The 11519-nt window shown below is 42.9% G+C and overlaps 1 pseudogene; it reads left to right on the plus strand.

Annotated features, from left to right (window-relative positions):
• Positions 1–6004, plus strand: part of LOC136767312 (zinc-alpha-2-glycoprotein-like) — a 39767-nt pseudogene extending 33763 nt beyond the window's left edge.
• The last annotated feature ends 5515 nt before the right edge of the window (positions 6005–11519 follow it).

Raw genomic sequence — 11519 nt, forward strand, 5'->3', positions numbered from 1 at the left:
AATTTCCTGGCTCAGTTTTGTCCTCTTTCTTGAGGATTGGTATGACATTTGCAAACTGACTGGAAGACCACAAATGAAAAAAGCTCTTTGCATTAGTTTTAGCTCCAAGAGCTATGTTTCTTTCTTTTCCCCTCTTTGCTTTCCTGGTCCCTTTAAGATCTCTTTGCATCTCAACATATTCTGTGTATTTTGTTTAGTCTCTGTCCCTTTTGTATGCGCTATACAACATTTTCTTCCTCCTGATATTTTTTTGCATACCTCTATTAAATCATTTTGGCCACTGTGTTTTGGTGCTCAATTTACTAAGCTTTGGTACAAATTTCTCCTGAACCTCAAGTAGTATATTTTTAAAATTATACCCATCCATTTTCAACTGACTCCTGTATCCAGTGTGCTCTAGTCTACCTCTACTAAGTGCCACCTCATACCTTCAATGTTTGCTTTTCTGAAATTGTAGACCATTGTTTTAGACTTGGGCCTTGTTTTTTGAAAGAATGCCTCAAAGCTAACCATGTTGTGATCACAATTTGCCATTGGTTCTCTAACCTAGTGTCCCTCTGACTCAGTCCTGGTGAATCGGGATAAAAGGGGAGAGCTGCGTACGATGGAGAGAGGCGAGGGGGATGAGAGGGACAGTCGGAAGACAATGGTAATCTGATCTCAACTGAGAGGGGGACTGGAGGAGTTATTGGAAGCGTGCTGGATTGAACGTGGGCAGGCAGAGCGCGAGCAACGTCTGCCAACCAAAGCCAGGAGTGGAATTTAAAGAACTGGGCAAAGCGCAATTGGACTAATGTGTGAACTGTGTGAGTGGACATTCTTTTTAACCTTACCCGTTCCCCAGACTGTTTTGTTTGCAATAGTTTTTATATTGTATGGCCTTTACTTTTGTTTTTAACTGAGCCACTAAGTAGCCACTCTCATTTGGGGTGAGGGTTTGAATGACTGGCCTATTGGGAAGGTAGCTTGTGGGGTTTAGTATTAGTATTGGTAGTTGTGTGTATTCAATTTGGTAATCTGGTTTGTAATTTGGTTTTGTTTTCATGCATCGTATTTATTGGGTTTGTAGAGGACCTCCCTGCGGTCCACTTATTTTGACCTCCATCCCAAGTTTGTAGAGGCAGGAAAGTAAAAGGGGTAGAAGGGATCTTATGTGTGATTAATAAAGGCTGCTTTTATTTACTTCCGTCTCCCCGATTCCTCCTCATCGACTGTATATGTATTACTCACCTTGCCGGACCTCCCCGGTATACTGATGGTAGTGGCAGCTATTTTTGTTACCCTGGGTGGGTGTAAATCGTTATTTTACTCCAGAATAAAGAGGCCAACGCTACAACTGCTTTGCTTTTACAAACGCACCCCAGTAAAAGGGGTCTAGTGATGTCCATGAGTACAGGGCTTTAGGGAATTCATGTAGACCTGTATCGGGTTGGTAAACAAGCAGGATGTCAGGTGAAGGGGAATACAATACAAGAGGGGTAATCCGGAAGGCAAGGTTGAGGAAGGGAAAGCTAAGGTCAGTAACTAGTATGCTTACTAACCCAAGGCTCGGCAATGCAGTGAGGAAATACGGGCAAGACTTCACGAAGAGGTCAGCTAACAAAGGAGAATATATAGAGAATGAGAAGAGGTAGGTAACTGGGGACAGATGTGTGTTAATTGAACGTGAAATGTAAAGCAGGTTCAATAAGGTGCAACAGATAAAGCCAGGCAAAGGGGAGAGACGGATGGTAATATGAAGACCTTTTGTGGTGAAAAGTGGAAATAGTCAGGTGTAAGACATTATGTATTAAATGTCTATCTGAAGCCATGTCTACATGAATTCCCTAACAGCCCTGTACTCTAATCAAAATATGCCCTGACTTCAGAAAGGTGCTGTAAACTTTTTAAAAGACAGAGTGCATTTAATAAATGTGGTGGATCATTTCAGATGCAATTTGTTTGGAGATCAATAAAAGCACAATGTTTTTTGGAAAATCACTCCAACACTGTGCAAAGCTGGTACATACCTACCCCAAAATACTTAAAGCTGTTATTGCAGCGAAAGGTGGCTCTACCAAATACCAAATATTGTTTGAGGGTTAAATACTTGTGCAAGCAACTTGTTTTTTGTTACAAATCTTTCCCAACATAAAATCAATGTCACCTTGTGACACCAGTGAGCGTGTTAAAATAAAATCAAACGGAACGAAATTACAACCATTTGTAATTCCGTAATATGAGAGAATTGGTCAGGGGTCTGAATACATTTGCAAGGCCCATTGTACACATAGATGTTGATTTCGTTTTGGAATCCATCAGGATACGAGTTTATCACAACGCAAGGGACATTATGTAAGCATTACTAGTAAACTATAACGTATTGTAACGACCCAGGGGTTCTGGCTGTGACAGGGACTCAAACTCTGTTCTCCTACGCCACAATGCAGCAATCTTACCGTATCCCTAAAAGGCCCAGGCCTCTTATTGTAGTGATCTCGAGCCTTGATATGTTTGACCTATAGGTTTCTTCATTGACATATTAATATGCATGCATATATATTATGTATGTGTAAAATCCGGACACAAGGAGGGAGAGAGTCTCGGGTTCCGTTGGTGTCTGTGCTTTATTGGGGTTCACAGGGGACAAACACAAGGGGGTAAAATAAGGAAAGCAAAACAAAAACGTGCACACAAAATAGAGGGCTCCGGGCAGTTAGGGTTGTAAGTCTCAGTCCTTCTTCTTGGCGGTTAGCTGCCCCCGTCGGGGAGGGAAAGGGATTAAATAGACAGAGCACAGCTGCCGCTGATGTCACAGTCGCCTCGGTGCTCATTGCCCACAGCCGCGAGTCTGCAGCCTGTTAGCGAGGGAGCGACAACACAGCTGCGGCACATGAGCACCTCAGCAGCAGATGTCAGCAGCAGCCGTGCCATGACAGACAGCGGCCTGTCACAGTATGGTTATAAATAATCCGCAGCTGGGATTGATCCTTGGGAAAGTACTGGATATTAGTTCTCAATTCAGTGCACTGGTCTCAAAGTCGTACCGCGTTTTCACTTGCTGCCTCAGTACATTCCGCACAGAAGTGAAAGTTGTTGTCTGTTTGTGCAGTGTTTTGAAGAGATCCTCCTTGCACAAGCTTTGTTTAATTTGTTGTGTCTGTTGGAGTAACGTCTTTCTCAGTGGCGGTTTCTAGAGTCTGCTGGGTTCATCACCCTTAGGCTATGTTATAAATAACCTTGGGGGGCCCCCTAATGGCATGGGGCCCCAGGCAGTTGCCTGCCTTGCCTGTTCACAAGCTGCGCCTCTGGTCTTTCTGTTGACTTTGTACACAAGCTGTTACACAACAGAAATGAACTCTGTGAAGGATCATGCTGTTATGTCATTCCTTCTGCTTCTCTGGTGCTTCGAAGCAGCTGATGCAGGTGGGGGGGATTGATATGCTTAATACTTTAAAGCTTTTTCCTAATTGTTTTGAAATGCTACATTGCTGGCCTAGTTCAATTTGTACATTTCATTTCTGTGTTTGCTCTGTATTACCTATGTAAAATTACGAGAAGAAAAGCAGTTTTTATTAAAAAAATCTTTTTTTAATATTTCTGTATGTAATACATTAATTCCACAGTGAATGCTCTTGTAGCAGTCTCGGCCCCCTACACGTTTTTGTTTGATTTAAAATCAATTAAAATACAAAGTTTAAAATACACAAAACGCAAACAACCAGCGAGCAGTGCAGGCGAGAGGATCAGCAGTGAGGATTAGAAAACCAAAGCTTTTCTTCCCTTGTCCCCTGTCACTTCCCACTGCTGCTCCGCCGATCTTTCACCTGCACTGTCCCGGGAGCGGCCACCCCGTCACTGGCAACACAGGGGCTTTAAGTACTCCAATCAATTATTCAATTAAAACATGCACTGCATGGGGACTGGAGGGGGAGAACACAAATTAAAACGTGCAGACGTGAAAGGTGTGTATTTAATTGAAATAAAAGTGCAAAACGTGTAGGAGGCTGAGACTGCTACACTCTGCCTACTATTCTACTTATGTTGTGCAGATGAAGGTATCTCTCCTAAGAATTCAATACTCTTTTAAGATTCTGTCAATTCTTTGTGGTTAACACTGCTTCTCATGTCTCTCGTTCCTCTGCAGGCTCACACTCACTGTGCTTCTTGCACACGTTGAACAGCCAGCAGACCAGCTTCAAACAGTAACGGCTGTGGTGATGGTGGATGACGTACACATGGAGTACTATGACAGCGACTCGAAGAAGATTGTAGTGCCAGGACTGGCATGCAGCCTCGGACACCCAGGCTACTGAACTACTGCAGCGGAACATCATGCCACGCTTCAACCACAGAGGGTGAGTGGGCTGACCAGATGAGAGCCTTGCCAACCCCAGGAGATGGGGAGGAAAGGCTCTGTCCTCCAGGCATGCCAAGCTCCATACTGACAAGTAATCCATTCTGAAACTGTAGTTGGATAGATAAGGGGGTGTATGCTGTCATAGGTGCTGAGAAGACTCGTCTTGCACAGGTATGACATTGGCAGTGTATTACTGCTGATGATTAACAGTTTGAATGTCTGTTGCAATTGAAATAAAGACAGGTTTAGGTTTGTGTTTGTATTTTGATAAGTGTATTAATAAGTAGTGATTCTTGCTCTTCCCTGTGTGTAAAGTGTCAGTGCTTCAGCTGTGTTGTGTGTTTGGTGTCCTGCAGGAGTTCACACCTACCAGAGGCTGGTGGGCTGCGAGCTGGATGATGACGGGACAGTGAGTATCTGGGTCAGGGACGCCTATGATGGGCAGGACTTCATGAGCTACAGCAGCGAGAGCCACTCCTGGACTGCCGCCGTGCCACAGTCCGTCACCGAAAAGCTGCACCTGGAAGCCACCAAACTGGGTCTGATCCACATCTACAGACCAGCCTGCATCAACATCCTGAAGAAGTACCTGCAGTACGGCAAGAACAGCATCATGAGGAAAGGTGCACTCGTGTACCTATTGCTCTGGTATTTTGTTCTTCATTTGAGTTGCTTTGATTCTCATTTGATGTATTGGGAATTTATTAGTCAGTGGTGCGCTATCCAGAGATTTACAGAGAACATTTACACTGTTACTGAAATCAGCACGTACATTAAAATAAAAGGGGCTGGAGGAGGTGCTGTGACCCTGGAGTTTTCTAACAGTAACTATTAATTGCCTGCATTCTTTCAAAATGAATTAAGGGAACTTCTACTCCCTTTCAGCAACGTACATTCTGTAATTGCTGCTTATTAAAGTTGAATTGTTTAAACTTATCTTTGCTATCGGCAAATGACCTTCCATTGTAGCTGGTCATTTAGAGGATAATTATTAATCATGAGTAATAATGGTAATATTAAATGACTATAGCAGTGATTTCATTGGCATTCTAAAATAAGCCTACCCATCTGATCAGATGACCAGTCAGACACTGTTCATAAAATTTCAAGCCCCTTGAGGGTATGTCCCAGAATGGATATATAAGCTTTGTACTTCCTTGAGAAGTAGAACGGTATCATACCTGCTTAATACTTTTGAGGTCTGTGTTCTGCTCTTCTTCCTGTGCATGTAATGCATCTGATTGGAACTTTCTTCCAGCACACACATCACTGACCAGTCTTACCTTCCTTTAACTGATATCTGAAGGCTGTTAAGTAATCAATAATTGTTGTACTGCAGTGCATCCCAAGGTGATCCGCAAGCCCTCAGTTGCCCAGGGAGAGACTCACGTCACCTGCCTAGTGACCAGCTTCTACCCCCGGACGGTGGAGGTGACCCTGCTCAGAGACGGGCATCCAGTGCCGGGAGAGAAGGTGACGGGTGGGGAGGTGCTGCCCAATGGAGACGAGACCTACCAGCTGAGAAAGACCCTGACTGTGGACGAGGACGAACAGTGGCTGCATACCTACTCCTGCCAGGTCAACCACACCAGCCTGGACAACAAGATGGTCATTGACTGGGGTGAGGCTGAGACTTGGCTTCTGTCAGGGGGAGAGTCCCATTGACTGAAGGTTAGGGTTTTGTGTGGTGACAGATTTATTATAATTATGAATCTAATAATAGATGTAGTAATATTAAAACCAGAATACTGTTATCTAAGCACTCAATTATTCCCCTGGCTTATCTTCTAGACAGCCAAGTGATACAGTAAGAGTTGCATTTAGGTCAAGAAAGGCAACATTAAAGCTTTTGGACAGGGTTGCCCAGCCCTAAGTTTAGACTCAAATATATAATACAGGGGTGGCTAACCTTGGTCCTGGAGAGCTTACAGCCGACATGTTTCTGTTCTATCCAGATCGTCAACTGCTTAATTGAACCAATTGTGGATCTTAATTATGCAAACTGTCCCTGTGTTCAAGTTATCCATTGATTGGTAATTTAGAGAGACCTGGAAAACCTGCAGGATTGCGGCTCTCCAGGAACAGGGTTGGCCAGCCCTGATATAGTGTATTCAGAAGACTACACACAAAAAAAAGCTCTGTTCTGCCCTGTCGAGTAGCTCCACTACTAGTGAAAACATTTCTGCCAGCTTTCTAATGCTCTCTGTTGGTTTCTTCCCTGGTCACTGCAGACCTAGAGCCTGGCCCAGATCTTGCCGTCATCGTCCCAGTTGTGGTGGTTCTGCTTGCAGTTCTGGTCCTAGTTGTTGCAGGGGTCATGCTGTGGTGGAGACAAGCCTTTGAGTGACTCTTCTATTGGCCCAGAGGCATTGCATTGAGACGGCTTCAGTTCAGTTTCCCTTTAGCCACTGGTTTTCAACCCCAGTCCTGTGGGCCCCTCACTGTCCTGCTTGTGTTCCAGCTCAGCTCTCAATTACTTAATCGGTCTACCAATGATCACAAGTGGTGTGTTTTTTTTTTTTTTTTAGGTTTTGTTCTCATGACATATCATATGTGCATTCTCATCTACATTACTTTGCATGCATTTTAGATTGTAAAATGTATTTTACAGATATTTGCATTAATTGTTATTGAATGCTTGCATGTTGCAGGTGTGGGACTGTGTAGATGGTAGCCTGCCCTATGCTCACCCCTGTACCCAACTTATACCACCAAGTCTTCCATTCTTCTCCTGTAGTACTAGTGTAGTCAAGCTTTTCCAGAATCCTGCACAGTACTATCCATCTCTGCTCACAGACCCTATGGTTGAATCACATGGAGGGTCTGTGATCCAACCATGACTGAGTGTGGGCTAGTGTACTGATTTCTATCCTGAGTGACGATGCCAATCCAAAGCTTGTGGGTTCAATTCCTTTAAATGGGATCAAGTAATTAAGTTTACTTTGCCAAATTTCACACGGAGAGGAAAATGTTAATACTGGAGCACATTGTTTTATTTTTATGGTTATTTATTTTTATTATCATGGTTATCTTAAAAATACAATGTTACAGTACTAATACCTGAATGGGAGTTCCTCTTTGGCCAGCATGTAGGAGATGTTTTCCTGCCTTCTCAGCACTTTATGCTCCAACAAAACGTCTCCCCAGAGGTGTAGTTTTAAAGATTTCATCCAGTGTTTTTGGTTTAGTCTTCAGCAGGCCCTTTTTATGCATGTCCCCAAGATCCACATTTCCCATCAATAAAGTTTTTGCTATAGTTTCTTAGACCTTTTAGATTCTTCTCAAACTCACAACCATATTTGCAATTGATTTTAGTCACAGTACCTGCATCTGTGCAAATGTCAGTCCATTTGAACCCCCATGCTTTAATAGTGTTCTTTCAGGGGCAAGATTATACAAATAGTATAATCTGATCATAAATGGCAGTAATAATTACAGTACATAGGACATATCATGTGCAAAATGTGTAGAGGGCAGTAACAATTCAAAAACTACTGCCAAAAGCATTTCTGTTCCCACACCAATCAGTATATACGCGTGTTGTCATATACAAGACCGGATGCATGTTGTAACAAGTGTCAAGTTGTAACAACCTGCGATCACCTCCATGCATTCGGACACGAAAATGGCGGCCATTACATGTACAAGTAGGTGGGTTGTACACGCATTTTCGATGCTTGTTTTGGGTTGGAAAAACGTATTTGAATGCCTTGCGCAATCAGCAAATCTCTCAAGAAAATACATCTCAAATTGAGGTGAATTGACTTTTTTTTTTTTTTTGTGAACCCTGACAAAATGTTCGCTGTATGTGATTCATTCTGTTTCGGTACACACAGCCACTGGAGCTTTAGGCTTTAATCTTATTCACTTATTGGCATTTAGCAGTAGGGCAGTTTATTACTGTAATTGTGTAATCTACCCATTCTTCCTCCTTGCCTTCACCAGATCCCCTGTCCTCCTTCTGATCTGTTGGCAAATACAGCTAAATCAGAGAGCATTAGTGTGAAAATAAGTTTCTAATGCACTTTTACAGCCAATACTCATAAGATCTGCAAGTTGAATGATGTTTCAGACTAATGAGAGACTCATTAATGCTGTAACTTATGCCTAGGTAACAGTATCTCTGATGGGCAAGTGGACATTCAAGGCAAATGCACTGCAGGTAAGATCAACCCATTTCAAAAGTTTGGATTCTGGCCTCTTGAGCAGCTCAACATGTAAAAGCCTCCACTCATAGTGCAGACGGGGCCCAACAGGCCAGACAGAGCTGGTTCCAGTATGGCCAGTGTCATGCCCAACTGTGGCTGGAGCCTGTGCTGTCTGGACTATAGCAGAGGCCCAGATTGGAGTCAGCGCTGCCTGGATTTGAAACCTTCCTGTTTAAAGAATGTCTGGTTCTATTTCTTTGATCACAGCTTCTCGACAGTCGGCGTCTTCCTCAAGCTCCTCCGTGCGAGAGTAAGAGAAGAATACGACACTGAGCAGAGACTAGAAGAACAATGTCCGAGTCAGCTGGGAGAAATACTTTTGTACATTATGCTGCTTTATGGACAGTCTAATCAGTATGTGGCCCTGTTCCTGGAGAGCCACAATCCTGCAGGTTTTATAGCGGCTTTAAACACATTGGTCATTTTGACTAATTGAGTCTAGTAATTGTTTGCATAAAAAAGAAATAGAAAATGAAAGCTGAGAGGCTGGTTCTCCAGGACCTGAGGGCTGGTCAGTTAAGACTAAAAAGTGGGGTGTCTGTGTGACCCCAAGGTAAGCAGGCTAGATCTTAATAGCACCACAATTTGTATAAATACATGAATCTCATTGTCTCTGTAGAAGAACAAGAGTAACATAGGTACACGTATGCGTCCTGTGTAGCGATGCAGAGCAGGGGTTTCTGGGTAAGCGTACCCCACAGAGGCACAGAGGAGCTGACATGCACATGCAGACATGCAGGAGCTGTGGTCCTATGCGTCAAGCACTGATTGGTTGAGCAGGAGATTCTGATAGCCATGGCCAATCGCTCAGTGCTGGGGCATCTGGTGCACAATGTCTGGCTGTAGGCCACTGCAGCAGGTCAGAGAAATGATGTGGTTACATATGAAAGTATTTAAAATGCATCTCATTCATATAACAGCTGAAACGCCATATATGTATTTAATTCAAATATTTACTAACGTATAAGAACAGATAGGCAGGAAAAGTTCACATACGCAGAGATGTGTGTATATATGTTCTAGTGTTAAGTCTCTAGCTATTTATAGCAAGACAATATAGATCTGCACATGCAGGATGCAATTTGTGCGCATCAACGGAACTTGCAAGTATGTTTGCAGACGTCTGACACCTGCGCATGTATGCAGAGACGCAGACGAAGAAGTATAAATCAGCCTTTACATGTCAGTGAGGGGGGAAAAAATTGTTTTACTATTAGTTAAGCATTTGTGTTTGTATAGCATTAAATGTCTATCTGAAGCCATGTCTACATTAATTCCCAGTCAAAATATGCCCTGACTTCAGAAAGGTGCTGTAAAAGTGTTTAAAGGACAAAGTAAAAGTGCATGCACACATTTATTAAAAAAATGTGGTGGGGCATGTCAGGAACATTTTGTCTGGAGATTGATTAAAGCACAGGGCAAATTTTACAGTGGAAGAGCATGCTTTGAACCTTGATATGAGTGCGTGTGAATCTGTGTGAATGAGCGAATGTGACTCCAGAACATGTGCATTTTTCTACAATAATATGAACTTGACAATGTATGACAATAAAGTGATTTCCAGTACATGGATGTGAGCTGTGCGTGATGTTGGCTTCTCTCGCCCCTTTAATCGAGAGGTATCTTTTCAATGCCATCTGATCCAGCCCAGGACCCAGGAAGCCCCAGTCCAGCAGGTTAAAGAAGTGGCTTCAATTAGTCACTATAGGGCCCTGTGTTTTGTGGGACTTGTTTTTAAACTATTGTAGTCGTGCAAAACTACAGGCCCTTAGCTAAAGATCCATGTTCATTTCAATTAGGGTAAATTAAGTTAAATTATAAGATTTAGGGGTGGATGTGACTAGTTAAAAGGATGCCCTTTCACATTTCTAATGTTGCTGGTAAAGAACAGTTCTATTGAAAGCCTAATTGCTCAACACTGTTTCAGTGACGCTCTACCTCAATACAGATGTGCCTCAGCAGCTCGCACTGAGAAACTAAAGAAGCACAGTGCTGAAGTTTAACAATACAGTCTACAGGATACAATAAAAAGAGCCTAAAGCATACAATTTGAGCATTGTGAGAGTTTTCTGTGCTACTTTGCGTCACACTGGTTGGTCTTAAAGAGGTTTACTTTTCACGAGACTTACCGGACAATTGAAATAAGGGTCACACATGGCAACATACAGAAGTCCAACAGTGTTTTTTGGAAGCCCTCTGCTTCTCTACACGTCACCTTTTGGCTGCCTGCCTATGTTGGGGAAAAAACAAAGGGATCTTACTGCCACTTACTGAGTAAGACTGGAACTACACAAACAGTCACACCTTTTCTGTTGTAGCTAGTGCCGAGGTCTCTGGCCCTGGTCCTGGTCCTGAAGAGACCGTATGCAGGCGGTTTTCTAGCTGATCCCGAAATCTCATATTACTTAGAGTTGGAACAATCAATCATCCAGTGAGAAACAAATTGCTGCTCATTAAGTGAAAGGACCTGAGAAGCTGCAAGATATTCAGGCATTTGTTCCCATTGATACCACAGTACTGCATTGATTAACCAGGCAGATTGTCTGTATAAAGTAATGATTTATGGGGGTGTCCTATACGTTCTGCTGGACTGGGCATCTCCAGGACCAGGGCTGGAGACGACCGAGCTGAATCGACCCTTTTATACTTTTTCAGAATTGAGATTTCAAATTCAGTGTTAGCACCTTTCATGGTACAGGCCCTCACAGCGGTTTACAGAAGCACTGTTACTGTTTAAAAACAAAACAAATAAAAACATACTAAAGTGACTGACTACCTGCCTTTGTAGCTGTAATGAGCATCGTCAACCACTTCTCAATTAAGTCACAGGTCTGATAACAAAATAAAGGTTTATTGAGATCTATTTCCATTTCAGGAGATGCTCTTTAAAGGGTAGGTACACCTGTCTTATATGCGTTTTTATAGATTGTCTGAAAGATGTCTTTTGCACAACATTTAGTTCAATCATTCAG

Source organism: Amia ocellicauda, chromosome 14 (genome assembly GCF_036373705.1).
Source record: "Amia ocellicauda isolate fAmiCal2 chromosome 14, fAmiCal2.hap1, whole genome shotgun sequence".
Classification (NCBI taxonomy): domain Eukaryota; kingdom Metazoa; phylum Chordata; class Actinopteri; order Amiiformes; family Amiidae; genus Amia; species Amia ocellicauda.